Below are 21,391 nucleotides of genomic sequence, written 5' to 3' on the forward strand. Positions count from 1 at the left end.
TTCTCGTTTATATGGCCGTAAAACCAAATAAAAAAATATATATATAGCAAATACGGCTACAGTCATTAAATCCCAATTGCAGATTAGCCTCAAGGAAAACCGTGAATAGAATTATTTCTCATTCCAACAGCCCAAGAAAGAACTTCGGTATCCATTCGTTGATTGCGTAATGAGATGTTTAACAACATTGTACAATGAACAAAGAACAATTGATATGTCATCTTACAGATGACGTCATTCCTCTTGTTCGAACGAACCAGTTATGTTTACATCTCGCGCAATAGCCCGCAATGCTTACAGTGTTACCGAGTAGGTAAATATCGCTGCCAGTCATTTATTTACTACGCGTACTCTCGCAATCACAGCAGAGAAATTTTCCCCTTTGCTTGTGCCGAGTACCTCCGTGTTGTTATCCTTATAACTTCCCTCTCTTGCTTCTTATCAGAAAATTCAACAACGTTTAATATTACATGTCTGCTAGCTTGGGGGGGGGGGGTCAGAATCGAATTTCGGGGTTAACTTTGGGGCGAGCAGATTTGAAATTTTTTCAATCACATAGTAATAATAGTAAATAACGTCCAGGACTATTTTTCTAAATAACTGTTACATCTGAGAAATCATAAAGATTACATTTTATTTCTTTGTTCCGCAGGAGGTTAACAGAAATAATCTTAGCTTGTAAAATTTAATAAACGTTGAAATGTTGTGGGGCAAGTGCTCTTTTCCGCTGCCAAATTACGCCTATGATCCTGTTAAGAATTTAAGAAAAAGAGTATGTTGTGCTTGTTGCACTTTGGATACTGTGTCAAACCTAAATATTAAAAGATATTCTTTAATTTCACAAAAGCATCAATTAAATTGAATTATATTGTTTATAACATTCGCAATTACTTACATAATATTTAAATTATTAATTAATACATATATAATAAAAAATAAAGAACAATAATAACATTCAGCATGTTAAACTAACCCCTGACCAACACTTAAGTGGAAATTGTCATCATCGCTCTAACACAGTGTTTCCCAACCGCCGGCCGCGAGAGGTTCTCCTGAAATGTTCAGCTTGCAGCCCAAGCTGGCAACCACCTGGAAAGATTGCCTTTCATTCGGGGCAGTGAGAGTAAATCCTTCTCGCAAAAAGAAAAAAAAAAGTGCTGGTGGGATTCAAATCCAACGATGTAACCGAGGAATGCAATGCATCACGGCTAATCTAGTTTGCGCAGCAAAGATTAACAAGTATACTGAAATAAAATTTTCTGATTAATTGGATTTTTTTTTGGTGTCCGAATTGGAACATGGCAATGAAAATCAGCGCTTGCCAAAAAAATGTAATGATATTGGCCAGGGGAAACTAAAATATTCCATTAGATCCAGTCGTTGACAACTCATTTAAACCAAATGTTATATTTGTCAACAAGCCCACACATAATCGAACTTAATACTCTATCTGATTACGCCCTAATTTATGTATTAATATTAAATTCCAAAGGTACACATAAATTAAGGTATAAAGTTAAAAAAAATTGAAAGCTATTTACCAGTAAAATTGTTGGGATCGGAGCATCGGCTTTTAAAAAAGAAAAACCAATATACCGGACCGCAGGCTCACGAAAGTTTGTACCACTGCTCTAACATGATTCAATGATCGTACGGAAAGACATAAACTTTGAGCACGTGAAAGAAACTAAGATTAAAGGCAACGAAGAAAGCGAACTTTAAAGATTACAAAAGCCGTAAACAAGAAGTTGAGTAATTTTCCGAACGAATTCGGAAACGAAACAATCGATATCGCGCCCGTTAATTACTAATAAAAGCCCCACCGCGCTTCACAAACAAAGCAACTTTGCAGCAGAGGTTTCCGAGACAACACCACAATGCTCTCACACGAGGTAGGCTCAGGGGCGAAATAGCACAGGCCAAGGGGCCACAACTTAACCCGCCGTATTTGCGGAAGAGCTCTTTCACATGAACGTATCGACTGCAGAGCAAGCAGCGGTACTGTTGCGTTGTAAGACTTCGGAAAGGAGCAAGTTAGGAGGCTTCGTCGGTCGCGTTTGTGCAGTAGGAAACCTCTCGTCCTCTGATTCGTAACAGTGCAGTGTGGCGTTGTGATGATGGCAGAAGAACAAGGTGTTATGAAAATGAAGGCGCCTTTCCCTGCAGCATGTTTTACCCTCTCAACGTCCCAATTTCTGCCTTTGATGTGCAGGTGGGAAGCTCGCACAGCACGAATCGCTCGCTGCAGTACACAAGTGCAAGAGACTTGCTCAAATCTGCCTTAACCCCTGTGCTCCCACCCATTGATAATGTTTTGGCTTCTTTGATATTTATACTGCTAAAAACAAGAGAATACATGATGAACATAATTAACTATCGTTCTGAAATTTGCTGCATTGTACAGCACTTCTACAAATTTATCTGACCGCCTCGAAATAGGAAATCTGGAAATGTGGCTACGAGTAGAGCAGGTCAGAGAGTTCACAAACCGAAAATGGCGCTCGGTGGCGCTCGCAGTGTTGCTAACTCCTCACTTGAAAAAATCACCAAGGTTTGTTTTTGGGTCTAACCTAACCTCAAACAAGGAGCTGGCAACACTGCTTGAGGCTTTTCTCGCAGTGTGGCCAACTCCTCACTTAAAAAATCACCAAGGTTTGTTTTTGGGTCTAACCTAACCTCAAACAAGGAGCTGGCAATACTGCTTGAGGCTTGTTCTGGAGTATTGCCAACATTTTACTTGAAAAGTCACCAAGGTTTGTTTTTGGGTCTAACCTAACCTCAAACAAGAAGCTGGCAATACTGCTTGAGGTTTTACAGTGCATAAAGCAATTTGCCAACCTACTGGTTTGCCATAGCTTTTTACAAAAAAGAGAGAGGGAAAAGTTAAACAACCGATAGTGTTGCTAATATTTACCTACAGCTTTTTTTTACTTGGCAAGAGCTATTTTACTTGAGGCTTAACTAATTTATATACTGACGTAACATACACACACTGAGCAAAAAGAGTTGGCAACAAACATATACTGCCGTAAAAGAGAGAGGGATAGATAGATAGATAGCAACACAGTATGTGTGTGCGTGTATAATATGTAGCATTATTAACTAGAGTGCGTTGGCAACCCACCTATAACTAAAAAATAGAGATGCCAATGTTGCTGTAAGCTAAAGAGAGAGACTAAGCTGGCAACAGTGGTGAGCGAATATGCATTATTTCCAAGTCCCGAGCGCCAATGTATATCGTGATTTTTGCAAACCTCTCTCGCGGCAACGATGTGCCACACACACACGTACGTACTTCTTTTTATTTTTGTATTTTCATCTACTGAAGTGACTGAAGGGCAAACTGAAAATCTGTAGTCAACTCAACCATGTAAAAACTTTGGGTGGGTGACTGCGGGAAGCCATCAATTACAGTCTATCTACAATTTTCATCGACTGTTGGGAGTGACTGAGAGGATAATCTGAAAATCTGTGGTCAACTCAACTGTGTTGTGTGGAAACTTGGGCGGGTAACTATGGGAAACCATCAATCATACAACAGGAAGCTGTCAATTACCTGGGTGCGACTACAAAAAGTTGTCCATCGAGTTGATGGTATCATTACAGCCCAGGATACTAAAGCAACAGAGCGAAACGATATGCTTGAAAGCAATCGTGGGGGGAGAAAAGAGCTGCCGTGGGAAATCACTGCTGCGATGTCGCGTAACAATCAAACCGGATGGGTTGGGTACGATGGGTGCGATCAACTAGCGGCAGCGGTAACAATTAAACCGGATGTTTAAATATCTGGGCGTGATAAGCTTTTTTGAAACTCGACAAAAATCAAGATTATTTGTTACTGCCGAAAACTAGCGCACATTAGTTGCAGTCGAGTATTGCTACTGGGCAGTCGCATAAAAGTGTACGCTATACCAAGTGTAAATATCAAGTGTTATAGAAGCTGAATTAGTTTGGTCTGTCAGGTGAGTACCATATCAGCATAAGTTATACGCACACAAGTTGCTTGACTAGCTATAAAACTAAAATTTACGCAATTATACTATTGTTTCGTGTGTGTTAAATTGTTAGCAGCTTTTTATAAATAAATTTTATTTTTTTTTGTTATTTTTTACATGTGTGTGTGTTAATAATAATTGCAAGTGGCGTTAGTGAACAGAAAGTGTTGTTTTTTATTAAACAACGAAATTATGCTAAACAAAAAAAAATATGAGCATATATAACATACTGGTTTGGATTTGTTATTTTAAGTCTATTTTATGCACAGTAAGGCTAATCGGGACTGGGCGTACAGTTTCAAAAACCATTTATGCGGGTATCGAACTTTTGATTACAATACTATTGCTGTGCTATTGCAGAGGCTAGTAGAAGTACTGATTGATTTGTTATTTTAAATCTATTTTATGCACAGTAAGGCTAATTGAGACTGGATCTACAGTTTTAAGAACCACTTGCACGGATATCAAATTTTTAATTGCAAAACTATTGCAGTGCTATTGCAGAGGCTAGTGGAAGTACTGATAGATTTGATGTTTTAAGTCTATTTTATGCACGTAAGGCTAATCGGGACTGGACCTACAGTTTCAAAAATCACTTATACGGATATCGAACTTTCAATTACAAAACTATTACAGTACTATTGCAGAGGCTAGTGGAAGTACTGATAGATTTAATGTTTTAAGTCTATTTTATGCACGTAAGGTTAATCGGGACTGGACCTACAGTTTCAAAAACCATTTATACGGATATCAAACTTTCAATTACAAAACTATTGCAGTGTTATTGTAGAGGCTAGTGGAAGTACTGATAGATTTGATGTTTTAAGTCTATTTTATGCACGTAAGGCTAATCGGGACTGGGCCTACAGTTTCAAGAACCACTTGTGCGGGTATCAAATTTTTGATTACAATGCTACCACTACACCATTGCAAAGACTAATGGAAGTACATAGTTATTCGAATCTAATTTATTTAAAATATTTAGTTTTTTTTTTTTTTTTTTTTATGCAGGCTTATTGATTTTTAAACCTAATGTTAAATAAAATCCGACAATTATATCCAAATATACTTTTGGCTACAACGAGCATTCGCAAAAATAGCTTGAGATTTTTTTTGCTACGTAAACAAAATGGTCGACATGCCAAATATGAACAGGCTATATAGATTTGAGAGATGGATAGGAAAAAATTAATTAAAATTTAATTTCATGATTACAACACGAACTTAATGATTGATTGATTGATTGATTGATTTAGTTTATTTTAACTTCGCATTTTGTGCCTCTTGGTTAATTTGCGAAGATGGGGATGAGTGATGAAATTGATGAAAATGGATATTCACAAACAACCATACCTGACCGGGATTTGAACCCGGGGAACCCTTGGTGTTGTAGCGCGATGTGCTAACCACTCGGCCACGGGGTCGGGCAAGTACTGGTATATACATAAACCAAAGTTACATGGTTCTAGCCCCCATAGGAGTCGAAAAAATCAATGTCTTGGAAAACGTCTTAAGACAAATATCTTAATCTTTAAGAAAGTCGACTTCCGGTATCTCAAGATGTTACTTCCGGTCTGTCAAGAAAATTTTCTTAAGACAATTATCTTAAGATGTTTTCCAAGACATTGATTTTCTCGGCCCCTAATTGAACTAGGATGATAATTTTAGGTTTGTTGGATAGGATTTGACGAAAACTATTCAACTAGCAAATAAAATCGATTCCACCCCCTCAAGTTTCGAAAATATAGACAATTTTTTTATTTTTTGAGAAATTTGATTTGCTGGCTTAGTTTTTACCCTATTTCGAAAATTTTAATAACATTTGATAAAAAATTGAATGTACTCTACAACCTATTGGAAACATAATGATTAGTGCTTACTGTTTTCGAGTTATTTTAAATTTAAATTTCAAGATGTAATTTCTAAGTTGTTTTGTAACTCGTAAACTATAGGTCGTAGAAAACCCATTCTTGTTTTATCTGCTATTGCCCGACAAATACTATAAACACAAATAATGTTTATTGTTTGATTTAAAAAATGGAGATCGAAAATAACTTTGTTTTCCAAAAATAAAAAAATGTGCGTATGGAAAAAAAATACGATTGTGTAATTTTTTATGATGTATGTTTGCATGTAAAATTAAGTATACCTGAAAGTTTTAGAATTTCAAAATAGTTATATATATTTTCTATTATATCAGCCAAAACAATAGAATATATATAAACAAAAACATTTTCATAGTTTCACGCCTCTACTAGAATAGTCGAAAAATATACTAATGGGCAATAAAATCTGAAGAAAATTCGTGTCTAGCAAAAATAAGCTAAATAAAATTACACATGCATACAATATTTATTGTGTTTTTTTCTATCTACAATCATATTTTTCTTATATATTTTTTTAAATTTTTTTTATAGAGTTGATTAAAGCATATATTTGAGGAAGACAACACCACCCATATATAAATAAACATACCCCGAAAAAATGCGCTCCATGAAAAGTTGCCCTGTGTGCGAAAAAACTATATCAAGCGAACATTTTGCAAGACATTGTCGCACCTGCGTGCCAGGCAAGCATTTGGCTGCCACCGAACTGTGTTCCGGATGTAATAAACATATTACAATTGCGTATGCCAAAAAGCATAAGCTTACTTGCCTAAACAAAAATACATCTGGGGTCCAGCCTTCGACCTCCACCAAGAGGAAGGCGGAAGCAGCCTCCATCAATGCACCACTCGCCAAACGCGTCAAGCCTGCGATAAAAGCAGACCAGTCTGCTTTCCAGCGTTCGTTAGAGGATTTTCCTTTTATTTCGGAGGGCTCATGCGACGTGCGTAGCTTTTTGGAGAACGTGCAAGCGCAAATTATTTCCGTCCTCGACGATGCGCTTGCAACGCACTCCACTAAATTCTACGCATCGCTTCGTTGCCGGTACAAGAAGCCGTCTGATGAAATTTACAGCTTCTGCCACAACACCAAGGCGAAGATGTTGCATCTGGCGGATGTCGAAAACCTAGAGGTAATCTACAACAAGTTTGTCGAGGAGCTGGTGGCAAAGCAGGAGGAACATCAAGCCAAGGGCTCGGGGGGTTCGCTGTGTGGCGAGCCTCACGAACTGCGCGTCAAACTTTGCAAGTTTGTACCTCTCTCCGCCTCCAGCTACGTCCCCTTACCAAAAGCAATTGAGGCAAAGAAGGCCGTCCTGAACATTCAAAACAGTGACGCCAAGTGCTTTCTCTGGTCGGTGCTTGCAGCGTTGCACCCTGTTCACTGGAAAAAACAACCACGCCGAGTTAACCACTACCTACCCTACGAGCCAGAGCTGGAAGATGCGATGGTTGGGATCGACTACCCGGTGGCGCTTTCGGATATTCGCAAGTTCGAGGCCCGTACACGCAACCCTCGGTTGGCCATCAACGTTTACGGCCTCACCGACGAAAATGTGGTGTACCCTATCCGGGTGAGCGACGTAGACGATGATGGTGTGCAAGAAATTCATCTTCTGCTCATCAAGGACGAGACCCACCACCATTACACCCTCATTCGCTCGCTCTCCCGGTTGGTGTCGAGTCAAAAAAGCAAGCATAATGGTAGCATAGAAGTTTGTCGCAGGTGCTTGTCTATTTTTGATAATCAAAAACAGCAGGATTACCAGCGCATCAAAGGTCCCAACATCGTTGCCGACAAGCTCGCTAACCACAAGCTCTACTGCAATGCCAACGAGCCTGGGGTGGCAGACTTGCCCAAACCTGGCGACGTGGAGTGTTTCCGCAAGCACGGTGCCATGGTAGAGCACCCCGCTATCATCATCGCGGATTTCGAGGCCTTTCTCAAACCCCTGTCTACTTGCGAACCCGATCCCGAAGTTTCCTCCACCACCCCTTACCAACTCCACGAGGCATCCAGTTTTGCTTACGTTGTGGTGCGACGAGATCAACACATCGCCCCCGAGCCCTATGTGTATCGCGGTCCCGACGCAGCCAAACACTTCCTCGAGAGGATGGTTGACGAGGCCATCGAGATAGGGAAGGTGCTGTTGACCCCCAAGTCTATGCTCCCACTGTCCCCCGACGATCAACGCAGACACGACGAGGCCATCGCTTGCCCTGTCTGCGTCGAGGAGTACACTACCAAAAACCGTAAAGTCCGTCACCACGATCACTTTAACGGTAGGTACGTTGGTCCTTGGTGCAATGATTGCAACCGCTTGGCCCGGGACCCACGCTTCATCCCTGTGTTTTTTCACAACGGCTCGGGGTACGACTTTCACCACCTGATCAAGCATCTTGGGTACGACGACATGCGAATCAACGTTCTCGCCCAGAACGAGGAGCGTTACATCAGTGTGAGCAAGCGAGTGTCGATCCCAGAATCCGGCTCTACCGTCGAGCTTCGCTTCCTCGACTCCCTGAGGTTCCTCCCAGCCAGCCTCGATGCCCTTGCAGGGAAGCTGAGCAACGAGCAAATGCTCATTACCTCTGCGAATTTTCCAAACTTGGACGCCGGTCTCTTCAGGCGTAAGGGGGTCTACCCCTACGAATACGTCACCGACTCTACCAAGTTTGCGGAGACGTCGCTACCTCCCCAGGCGAAGTTCTACAGTCAGCTACGAGGCTCGAACATCACCGCCGAAGAATATCATCACGCCCAGTCCATGTGGCGCGAGCTAGGTTGTCGAACTCTCGGAGACTACCACGATGCCTACCTCAGACTTGATGTGACGCTCCTCGCCGACGTGTTCCAGACGTTCCGGGCGACTGCAATGAACATCTACCACCTGGATCCCGCCTACTTCTATAGTCTCCCCGGACTGGCGTGGTCAGCCATGTTTCTGGTGACGAAAATCAAGCTGGAGCTTCTTTCGGACGTGGACATGATGCTGTTTGTGGAACGCGCCGTGCGGGGTGGCATGGTCCAGGTGTCGCAACGGCACGCGCGCGCCAACAACCATCACATGGCTACTGGCTACGACTCCTCCCAACCGTCGAGCTACATCATGCACACGGACGTGAATAACTTGTACGGGCACTCCATGATGCAGCCACTCCCCTTTAGAGGGTTCGAGTGGGCTGACCCTTTCAAATTCGACGTCGAAAGTTTCGACGATTCGGAACATGGGTTCTTCGCCGAGGTGGACCTTGAGTTCTCCGAGAAGCTACAGGATTTGTTCTGCGATCTTCCCCCTGCACCCGAGTTCAAGTGTCCACCCGATTCCAACCAGACGAAGCTCGTCATGGATTTCGAACCCAAGAAGAATTACGTCCTGCATTACCAGAATCTCCGGTGGTTGATGCAGCGAGGGGTCACGGTCCACGCAGTTCACCGCATCCTCAAGTTCGAGCATTCTCCGTGGTTGCGTCCATATATCGAAGTCAACACCGAACACCGCACCGCAGCCACGTCCGAGCTTGATAAGGATTTCTTCAAGCTCATGAATAATGCGGTGTTTGGCAAGACCATGGAGAATGTACGAAATCGCGTGGACATAAAATTGGTGACGAGGAAAGAGCGATGTCGTCAGCTTGTCGCGAGTCCATTGTTCAAGTCTCGAACAATCTACAACGAGCAGCTGGCTCTGATTCACATGAGGCAAGGTGTGGTGAAACTCACCAAGCCCATCTACGTTGGAGCCACTGTTCTGGATCTGAGCAAGCTCCACATGTTCGAGACATACTACGACATATTACGTCCACACTACGGCCACAACATCTCGCTTCTCTACACGGACACGGACAGCTTGGTGTACCACGTCCGCACAGCCGACGCATACGGGGATATAGTCAAAGTTCGAGCTCTTGAAAAGCTCTTTGACACGTCGGGCTATTCCCAGCCGAACCGGTACGGTATCCTGGCCCGCAACAAGAAGGTGCCCGGCAAACTCAAAGACGAGAAGGACGGAGACGTGATTCTCGAGTTTGCAGGTCTTCGCGCCAAGGCCTATACCATCAAAGCCGAGGGTGGCGTTACCAAGAAGGCCAAGGGTGTCGGCAGACAGGTGGTTCGGGAGCATCTCACATTCGAGGACTTCGTGGATTGCCTCAAGACCAGGTCGTCGGTTCTAAGAGCAGAACAGCGCATCCAGAGCGTCGACCATGTGTTGACCACCAACAAAGTGAGGAAGATTGCCCTGGATCCCAACGACGACAAGAGGTGCGTTCTCCAATGTGGAATCCACACACTGCCGTGGGGGCACTATCGCTTAGCAGAAAGCAAAACCTGCAACATGTGCCCATCTTCAACAGAAGATTCATAAAACAAAACAAAAAAAAAACAAAAAAAAAACAACACTGACTGTTATTACAAAAAAACTTTGACCGTATTTTAAATAACCAGCATAATATGAATCTCTTTGGTTTCCGAAAACAAACCAACATGGAGACTGTACACCGCGCGACGACAGATCATGAATTTCTACCTTCCATGTTAACTAAACTCAACGGTCTACTGATTGTTCACCTTAACAGCATTTGGACGAAATTGGATGACGATGTGGGCAAGATGTTTTACGTCTTCAACAACAATTTACATTTTTACAAAATTCCGATCGATGGAAAACTTCAAATCACCGTGAATCCGGAAAACGTAGGCGAAATCAAAATATCTACCGGCAAGAACATTTTTCGAATCAAGCACGACAAGATGCTTTCTAACATTACGTACGATGTTTCCGCAGGAGATTACCTGTACGTCGAACTCCTCGGAGATTACGACAAACTCATTCCTCTCTTCGTAGAATTACGAATCGTCTATCCTATTATAAATAACCGTTAACCAAAATGCCTAACGATATTTTCGGTAACACTAAGCGTGTAGACCACGCAGAAGAAATTCTCATGTTGGACGTCCGAATTAAAAAGTTGAGGAGCGATTTAATCGCTTTGCAGGAGACCTTAAACAAAAGTTTAGAGTCGGAGATCGCTACGCTCCAAACGCAATGTCTCGACCCCATTCTGAAAATCGATTCCGAACTAAAAACGCTCATAAAAAATTATGTCGACGTACCTTCTTACGACAACGTTCAAAATATACAGTTGAGCGTGGATAAGCTTCAAAATGATTTGGCCAAATTGCAGCAATTTCAATCAAAAAATGAAGATTTGGAAAAATTGAAACTCGAAATCGAAGAACGAACTTCGGCAATCGAAAAAAATTTCTCTGAACTTCAAACCGTCGTGAAGGATATTGATGTAGAACGCTTGCACGTCGTCGTTTCCAAATTACAAGAAGAATTCGCCGGCACGTTGGAAGAAATTAAATCCAAGTTACAGACTTTGGAAGATACCATGACGAACCTACCATCGTCAGACGAACTGCAGGTCATCGGCAAAAGCGTTGCGAACATAAAAATTCAATTGGAGGCTTATCAAGATTTCGAACACATTCAAACCACCATCGCTACGCTTCAGGCGTCTCTGGAGTTGATCAACGAAGAAATTAAAAATATTCACGCTGAAGCAAGTGCGTTGACGAGCATACAAGACACGTTGAGCACGGTTCAGCAGAAGATTGAATATTTAGAAAATTTGAACGTCGAAACGAATCTTGCTCATTTTCATCACGTACTGGACAACATACAGGGTGACTTGGAATCGTTACGGACGAGCGTACCTTCGAGCGAAGATTTGGAAAAATTGAAAACGGCGGTGACGGCACTATCCGATTCGAGTGACATCAAAAGTTCGTTGAGCGATCTCGAGAGTAGGGTTGCCAATCTCCCCACCTCCAAAGAATTGCACGCTTTGAAAAGGAACATATCACGTATGCTGAAACGACTGGAAACGGAAACGGCGAACGTGGAACAGATTCGAGACGAACTTGCTTCGCTGGTGTCGACGCTGCCCACTTCGCAGAGCGTCGCCGACCTTCACACACAGTTTACCGAGATGCGAAGCATCGTGAACGATCTTACCGAGAAGAGCTCGAAATTGAATCAAGTCGAGAACCTTCAGAATATCGTCGTTAACATCAGAGATCAAGTTGGAGTGCTGGAATCCACGCAGGAATCGACGCTGGCCTCTTTCGGTGCCAAATTACAAGAACTCAACGAAAACTTCAAGCAGTTGAACGTGGAAGTGAAAATCAAGCCGTCATTTTCTTCCGTAACGGATACTATAGTCGAATATTTGTTGCCCGTACAAAATACACTGGGGCAGCTTCACAGCAACCTCGTTAGCGTCGATACTAAATTCGCTAAACTGCATTCTCTGCAAGCCATCGAAATCAACAGCGTACCCAATCAACAGAGAATCTCCACGTTCGTCGAAGGTAACAAACTGTACATGTTACATCCTTATCATCCGTACTACAAGTTTCTCCTCGATGGCACGATTCAGATAAACGAATTTTCGTACTGGTCTCACGGCAGAAAAGCTAGCGTTCCCACAATGACCTTGATATCGAATCGTGGTGTTCAGAAAGCAGGAAACATTCCTCTGGCACGTTGGAACGAAACGCGCAACATATATGAAATACACGAAGACGAAGATCTAACCGTTTTCGACGTGAGTGCCGGCGATAAGCTGATCATTCAAAACACGAGCGAAGTGCCACCCTCTTTGAATCCCATCACGCTGGTGCTTCTCTTCAAACGTAATCTCTAAAAAATGTCTAGGCAAGCCATCGTCGAAGAATTGCATAAACCTGCACGCCGCAACTACGAACGTTTGGCGATGGTGACCAAGGGCATCGATGACTTCTGGCAAAGTGACCTCGTGGAGATGAGTAGCGGCAATCTAAAAAATGTGCATAAATTGAACAAGGGCAACAAGTACCTCCTCACCGTCATAGACACGTTTTCGAAATTCGCATGGGCTCTACCTTTGAAAGCCAAAACAGGAACGTGCGTAACGGAAGCATTCAAGACAATTTTTCGCGAAAGCGGCAGACGACCACGGTTTTTGCAAACAGACAACGGGAAGGAATTTTACAACGCCGTATTCCAAAAATTTATTCAAAAACATGACATTCGACATTATTCGACTTTCAGTCACATCAAAGCCAGCATCGTGGAAAGATTTAATCGAACCTTGAAAACACACATGTGGAAACGATTCACGCTTCGAGGAAATTACAAATGGGTCGACATTCTGCCGGAACTCGTCGACACCTATAATAAAACGGTACACAGAACGATAGGCATGAAGCCAGCTGACGTTACGAAATCTGACGAGCAGCGTTTAATTTCTACAGTTTACTGTCCAAAGTACACTCCCACGACTACCAAGAAATCAAAATTCAAAATTGGAGACCAGGTGAGGATCAGCAAATTCAAACGCACCTTCGAGAAGGGGTTCACAAAAAATTGGAGCACGGAACTTTTTACGGTGGTTCGAGTTTTACCCGGAAACCGACACACGTATATAATAAAAGATAGTAGCGGCGAGATTTTGAAAGGAAGATTTTACGAAGAGGAACTCTCTAAAACAAAACATCCCGACACGTACCTCATCGAGAAAGTATTGCGTAGAAAAGGTGACAAACTGTTTGTCAAATGGCTGGGACTTCCGGAAAAGAGTTGGATCAACGCGAACGAAGTGATCTTGTAAGTACGTGGAACGTGGTGAAACGTCTACCGGATTCGGAAAGTCAAACGAGAAAAAAGAACGGTGAGTTGCTTCCCGACAGCATCCGCTGTCTAATCGTAGGTCCTTCGGGGTGTGGGAAAACAACACTGCTCGTGGACAATTTTCTCCTCGCACCTAATTGGTTAGATTGGAAGAACAGGCACCTCTACGTATTTTCGAAAAGTCTCGAACAAGCGAAATACAAGCAACTGATGAAACTGTACGATGGTCTGGACATTGCAACGTTCGCTTCGGAAATAAAACCCCTCGACGATTGTCGTGAAAATTCAGTCGTTGTGTTCGACGATGTTATCCTGGAAAATCAAAATGAAATTCGCAATTTTTTCACGCAAGGTCGTCACAAAGGAATAGATTGCTTCTTCCTAGCTCAAACGTTTTCCAAAATTCCAAAACAGTTAGTACGCGACAACGCTAATTTCATATGTTTGTTTCGTCAAGATCACACCAACCTCAAGCACGCGTACGATGACTACGTAGGCGGAGACATGAACTACAATCAATTTTCGGAACGCTGCTGCTCCCACTGTTGGAACAGTGACGATTTCGGATTCGCGACGATCGACATGACTAGGAAACCCAACGACGGAAAATACAGAAACAAAATCAACGACTTTCTAAACGTTGCAACGTTGTGAGAAACGACGTGTATAAATAACGCTATGACGAAACGAAAAATCGAAGACGAAAATCTCAAGTTGCGAAACTACCTCGCGAAACGCTTCAAAGGTTGGAAATCCGAGAATCGCGGATTCTACGAAGAGAAGAAACGTCAAGATCAACCTGTGATCGACGCCATCAGCGATCTAGGTAAAGAAATTAAAGGCGTCACGGAACAAAATAAAAATTTGATCAACGAACTCGTACCACTTGCAGCTAAAAGTTACGCCGTACCCACGCCCATTTCGAGCATTCCTTCGACGCCGTTCGAACTGAAGGACGTACCGACAAGACGTCGAGCCATAGGTAGCACGCCGTCGTCTTTGGATAAGATTGAGTTAGGACCTTTGGCACGAGACTACCTGAGCACGGGGAAATTCGACAAGGATGAAGTGTTCGGATTGTATCCGAGCATGGAGAGCAACGAAGGTGGCGGTGTGGTTTGGAAGATTGGAAAATCGAAGGTGACCTTCGAAGGCAACGACATTAAAGTTAATTTAGGCGAGAAGGATAGTTGGAACAGGTATCCGGGTACGGTGGGACTGTGGGAACTCGTTGCCAAAAAGCAGCCGAAAGATTACACCGACGAAGATTACCAGAGTTACAAGGAAATTTTGATCATGACGGATGCCTTGTACCAGAACAACGACGCCTCGCAGAATAGGGTGAAATCCAGCAGTGGCGAGAAGTACAGAAATCTCATCAAACCGATTTGGAACCAGGTGAAAACAGGCAGCGGCGTCAAACTCTACAACACCCTGCCTAAAGAGTTTGTGTGGGTGGACGACGTGCGCAAGCTCATAGACCGATTGTTGGTTATTGCAGGAGAGGAGAATGCAGGCAATCGTAATTTCTACAACGAGAAGATAGGAATTATGGACATGATCAGCGCCAAACTTTCCAACTTCATCGTGAACGACGACAAGGGCATAGGTCACCTCATCAAAATTATCAACACGCTGCCTCCGAGATTCTGGAACATGGCCGAAGGAAAGGGACTCGTGAACGACATCATCAACAAGTTACCTTTCGAGATGCATTTACCCGGCTACCAGTACTGTGGACCGGGTACCAAACTCGAGAAAAGATTGGAGAGAGGAGACAAGGGTGTGAATCCGTTGGATGCCGCATGCAAAGATCACGACATCGCCTACAACACCACTCGTACCGATCTGGATGCACGTCACGAAGCAGACAGAAAGTTAGAGCACGCAGCTTTCGAAAGATTCGTCAGCAGAGACGCATCGCTGGGAGAAAGAGTTGCAGCACTGGGCACCACCATAGCTATGAACACGAAACAAAAATTTGGATGGGGTGTGTAGAAATAAAAAAATTTCTCTACCGTGAAAAAATTTCTTCGGTATATAAATAACACTACGTAAAAAAAAACTCCAGTTGTGTTTGCCATAAAAAAATGAGTAAACAATCACTAGACGCCCAAGCATTAAAACAAATGCTAAATTCATCAGTCGAATATGTAAAAATTCAGGAATTGGAAGTAGACAAACCTTACACGATAACTTCCGGTTCAATTGTTTCTACCCAGTATGGTCCCAAGGCGCGTTTGTTGCTCAACGCACAATACAGTCTATTTTTACCAGATCGATACGCTAACATGTTATCCGACGAGAAGCTAGCTATTTTAATCGAGAACAAAACTCAAATCGTGTACAAGGGTACAAAGGAACTTCTTGGTAAGAAAACAAAGCACGTAATAGAATTTGTGTAACGGCTCTGCGCGGAGTATATCCTTGAAAAAAAATTACACGGAACAAAAAAAATCTCAGAACATTTATATATAAATAACACCGAAAAAAAATTACACAAAACAAAAAAAATCTCAGAACATATATATAAATAACATACCGTGAAGATAACATATAGAGCATCAACATGAAGCCCAAAGGTGTCGTGTACCAGATACCATACTCCAATCTGAAAAATCTAGGTGCCCTCGATGGGTTACTCACCAAGAAACAACGCGAGAAGAAACGTTCTTGCTTGACGAAAGGACACGGAATGAAATTACTTCTCAGCACACCTCAATTGAGACGCTTGCAGCGTTCGCGGAAACAGCAAAAGATCGGAGGTTTCATATTCAGCATCCCGGCCATCCTGGCAGCATTGGGGGCCGTTGGAAGTTTGGCCGGCGGAAGCGCCGCCATCGCGAAAACCGTCATCGACTCGAAGAAGAACAAGGCGGAACTGGAAGAACAAAAACGTCACAATCTGGCTATGGAGAAGAAGGGGAAAGGTATAACCAAAAAGCAAAAAAGCAACCTCGATGCTTTGAAAAAATATAAAAAAAAGAAGAAGCCCTGTCCAACTTCGATATTGAATCTCTAATCGAACCGTTGGGAATAAGAAACTTCAGGGGTGTTTTCATGTCCGATTCTCTACCCTCTGCTGTGAAGAAAAAAGAGTATGGCGTGGTCAACCTGGACAGTTACAAAAATCCTGGTACACATTGGATATGCTACCTCAAAATTGACGATAACAATGCATTTGTTTTCGATTCGTTCGGTGGCACACCACCTGCCAGGTTGGTGAAGTATCTCAGTGTTGCCAACCTCTACTACAATGACAAACGCATCCAGGGTTTCACCGATGTTAACTGCGGCCACCTATGCCTTTCTGTTCTCGCATACATGTCTAAAATAAATAACCCGTCGGTGGAACATTTTCAGAAAGCATTGTGGAATCTTAAACACGATGGGCGTGTTCCATCTCACGAGCGAATCTTCGATCCTGAAACTCACGCTGCACGACGACATCGTCTATCCTAAATCCGTAGCTCTGCGTGCATTCTACAGCATGTACCTCATACCTAACGTCACGCAGCACAATAATAAAATTAGTGTCGGAAGCGAACACATCGTCGTCACGCCAGGCCAATACAATCTTTCCACTTTGCAAGCTCAGTTACCCAAAGGCACGTACCTTTCTCAAAATTCGGTCACGCACAGAGTGGAAATCCTATCCGCAACGGAGACCGTGGACCTGGGCACCATGGGAGAACTTTTAGGTTTCGAGAACGACACAAAACTCGAAGCTGGCATCAAGCACACGGCAACCAACATTCCTAAATTTCTAGCCATAGAAACTCTAAACGTTCACTGTAACGTGGCGGAAGGCATGATCACTAAATCCTCGGACGGGGAGTTGCTGGGAAGTCACAAGCAGACGGGAATCATAGCCACATTCAAACCCAGTTCCGAATTCATGGAACCGATCATCTACACACCCTCTTCGCCGATCTATTTTCCAGTATGCCGCAACCGCATAGACGACATAGAGTTGGTGGTGACAAACGAGAAAGGAGACGTGGTGGATTTCGCAGGTGCAACGACCACTGCCATCGTGGAGATCAACGTATAATAAATAACACGCATAGTAAAAATGGAGCAAATCGAAAGTTACGAATTGCAATCTTTCCCTCCCAACCGTCGCACGTTCGCCAATCTCAACGAAGCGAACAGGGAGATCGAATACGACGTGGACGTAGGGGATGGGTTCGTTCATCCTCACAGAGCGGACCTCTACCTTCAATTCGACGTGGTGAAGAAAGAAAGCGGAGAAGCGTTTCCGCCCAATGCAAATTTGATACTCGTAGACAACTTCGTACCTCACCTGTTCTCGCAGGTGGAGGTGAGGAAACACAACACCGTCATAGACAGAATAGACTATCCAGGCATCACGTCGACGGCAGTGGGAACATTGAAATTATCCAAAACAGACGCGGCATACTATCAAGCGGGAGGATTCGAAGCGGGAACAAAAATATCGACGAGAAGTCACACGGTGCTCTTTCCCATGCGTCTGCTGCCGGGATTCTTCTCGGACTACAAGGAGATCATGTGGAAGGGTGGATTGCGCGTCACGTTTCGAAGAGCGGCCAACGACAACGGCGCACTGATGCGATACACCAACTTGAACGCCGACGGCACGCCGATAGCCAACACATTACCCGAAGCAGCCAAGTGCGTCATCCGGAGCATGGAATTGAGAATGCCGATCGTGGAATACGAAACAAACTACGCCCTCAAGTACAAAGCAGAGATCTTGAAGAGTCCGCAGGTACCGATTCACTTTCACGGTTACCAGTGTGTGCAGAAGATGGCGTCGGGAAGTCACATGGAATTCGACGTGACGACACAGTTCAACAACATACAGTTCGACATGCCAGATTTCGTCGTGGTGCTCTTTCAGACCGGGCGCGATAACAACCAGGAAAAAGATTCCAGCAAGTTCGACGACTGCAAGATCAAGAATGTTTATCTGAAAAATGGACGCAACGAAGTTTTCCCGCGCGAAAATTACAACCTCGACATGACCAAAGACGATTACCTCAAACTTTACGAAGCTTACACCTCTTTCAAACGCGTGACCGAGGGAAGCATGGACATGTACTACACGCCCAGCGAATTCAAAACCCGCAGACCCATGTTCGTCATCAACACATCTAAGAGGAAGCAGGTGGTGGTCAACGATCGAACCAACATCAAGGTCGTCTGCGAGTTCAACAGTCCGTTGCCCGAGGACACCGTATGCAGTGTGATCCTGGTCGCCGAGAAGTCCTTCGTCCACGACGTGAAGAACGAGAGGGTCACAGAGCAGTTTTAACAAGTTTTTAACCTCTTTTCTTGCACAATAAGAAATTTTTGTACTAGCACAATCAGTTTCAATAGCACAATACAAAAATTTCACTAGTTCAAAATCAGTTACAATATTAATTTCATCAGTTATGAATTACAATATCATCAGTTTTTGCACTATAGCACAAGACAATCAGAATTTTTGCACAAAAATTTTGTTGTTGTTGTTTTTACATGAGAAAATTAACAATAAAATTATTTTTTTATCGTTTCAGATGCTGTCGAACATCAAAAACACATACACATACACACACACTAGAAAAAATAAGCATGCAACTTTATTTGTAACACACACATACATTCTCCATCTTCATCAAAAAATATTATAATAAACATAATTATTATTATCTATATCTCACAAAATTCTATATCCAAAAATATTACAACATCAAATAACACTAGAGTCGTTAGTACACGTTGCATGCATTACGGAGGTCCTCTGTAGGGTTTCATGGAAGTTTGGGGAAAAAAAAAAAACACGTGAAACTCTACAGAGGTGCGGCTATCTAGAACCGCAGCCATTAGAACCTTTTTTGGGTTGGGCACCACGCACCCTGGCGGGGTTAGGGGCCAGGCATCCTAAAAACAACAATTATTATTTGTTTGTTTGCGTCACAATACTGAAATAAAAAGAAGTACGTACGTGTGTGTGTGGCACATCGTTGCCGCGAGAGAGGTTTGCAAAAATCACGATATACATTGGCGCTCGGGACTTGGAAATAATGCATATTCGCTCACCACTGTTGCCAGCTTAGTCTCTCTCTTTAGCTTACAGCAACATTGGCATCTCTATTTTTTAGTTATAGGTGGGTTGCCAACGCACTCTAGTTAATAATGCTACATATTATACACGCACACACATACTGTGTTGCTATCTATCTATCTATCCCTCTCTCTTTTACGGCAGTATATGTTTGTTGCCAACTCTTTTTGCTCAGTGTGTGTATGTTACGTCAGTATATAAATTAGTTAAGCCTCAAGTAAAATAGCTCTTGCCAAGTAAAAAAAAGCTGTAGGTAAATATTAGCAACACTATCGGTTGTTTAACTTTTCCCTCTCTCTTTTTTGTAAAAAGCTATGGCAAACCAGTAGGTTGGCAAATTGCTTTATGCACTGTAAAACCTCAAGCAGTATTGCCAGCTTCTTGTTTGAGGTTAGGTTAGACCCAAAAACAAACCTTGGTGACTTTTCAAGTAAAATGTTGGCAATACTCCAGAACAAGCCTCAAGCAGTATTGCCAGCTCCTTGTTTGAGGTTAGGTTAGACCCAAAAACAAACCTTGGTGATTTTTTAAGTGAGGAGTTGGCCACACTGCGAGAAAAGCCTCAAGCAGTGTTGCCAGCTCCTTGTTTGAGGTTAGGTTAGACCCAAAAACAAACCTTGGTGATTTTTTCAAGTGAGGAGTTAGCAACACTGCGAGCGCCACCGAGCGCCATTTTCGGTTTGTGAACTCTCTGACCTGCTCTACTGCTACGCTTGCCACATTGCCGTTAGTTTCCCAGAATCGAACTCACTCTCCCGGCCAAACTTTGTTATCTCGCGGAATGACGAGAGTTAGTATTATTATATTTCTTATTTTGGTATGTAGGGTATTTGCCGAGCGAAGAATTTGTTATTGCAAACCAAACGAACTTCACAATATTATGAAGATCGTGAAAAATAAGCCATTTTTTATGTATTGGAGGGGAAGAATTAAGAAGTTTAAAAACATTGTTTCACCGAAGCGTCTACACAGGAGCTGCAGAAAACTAAAACAAAGGCATTAATGCGTCAAAGTCTCGTGACTTCTTTATTTCCTTCTATCCAATTTTGCTTCATTATATAGATTTAGTTCGTGTTACAGTGGGATAAAGTGCGTTTCTCAAATGCTAATTTATAAATTCAGTTTTTGATATAAATAACTTTGTATTTTATTAGGAAGAATTTTGTTGCAGTAGTACGGCTTCAGCAGAGAATATCAAGTTGGTTTTTTTTTTATTACAAATTGTGGTTGATAGATTATTTTCATCAAGTTCATTCAATTGCGTATTCATAGTAGCAAGACACAAACAAGTAGAACTAACAGCTGATATTCAGGAAATAAGTCTTCCAAAACATTTTAATGTAAAGGGTTTGGAGGTTGCAAAGAAATCTCCAGAATTGTATTCTTTAAAGTTGGCATGCCTAAATATAGCAACATAGATCTTCAGCACTTTATTATTCTGTCAGACAGGTGCACAGAAGAGTGGGTAGATTCGAAGAAGATGACTAAAACTTATCACGCGCCCCCAATTCTTTTCTGAACACACTAAATTTCTCACAAAACTCAAATTGATGGTCGTTTCGGCACTATTCCTTTACCCACCCCCATTTGGCAAATTCTGGACAACTTGTCAGTTACGAAAAAAACTTTATGTAGTTATATTACATTACAAAGCAATGTTTTTTCCTTGCATGTGTACTTACCGCATCGCAGTCCCGCAACACGGCGCCACACAACGCCACCCGGTCACGAGTTGCAC

The 21,391-nt window shown here is 42.8% G+C and overlaps 1 protein-coding gene across 2 annotated transcripts in view; it reads right to left on the reverse strand.

Annotated features, from left to right (window-relative positions):
- The window catches only part of LOC145987653 (putative Na(+)/H(+) antiporter nhx-9), a 181,641-nt gene extending 160,250 nt beyond the window's left edge, over positions 1–21,391 (reverse strand). The window contains exon 1 of one of the 2 annotated variants that reach the window (XM_083122157.1): positions 21,336–21,391. The gene's annotated coding sequence lies outside the window, so the exon portion shown is untranslated. The remainder of the gene's footprint in view (positions 1–21,335) is intronic. The other variant, XM_083122158.1, reaches the window with a different exon arrangement.

Source organism: Lepisma saccharinum, chromosome 5 (genome assembly GCF_977018435.1).
Source record: "Lepisma saccharinum chromosome 5, izLepSacc3.1, whole genome shotgun sequence".
Lineage (NCBI taxonomy): Eukaryota > Metazoa > Arthropoda > Insecta > Zygentoma > Lepismatidae > Lepisma > Lepisma saccharinum.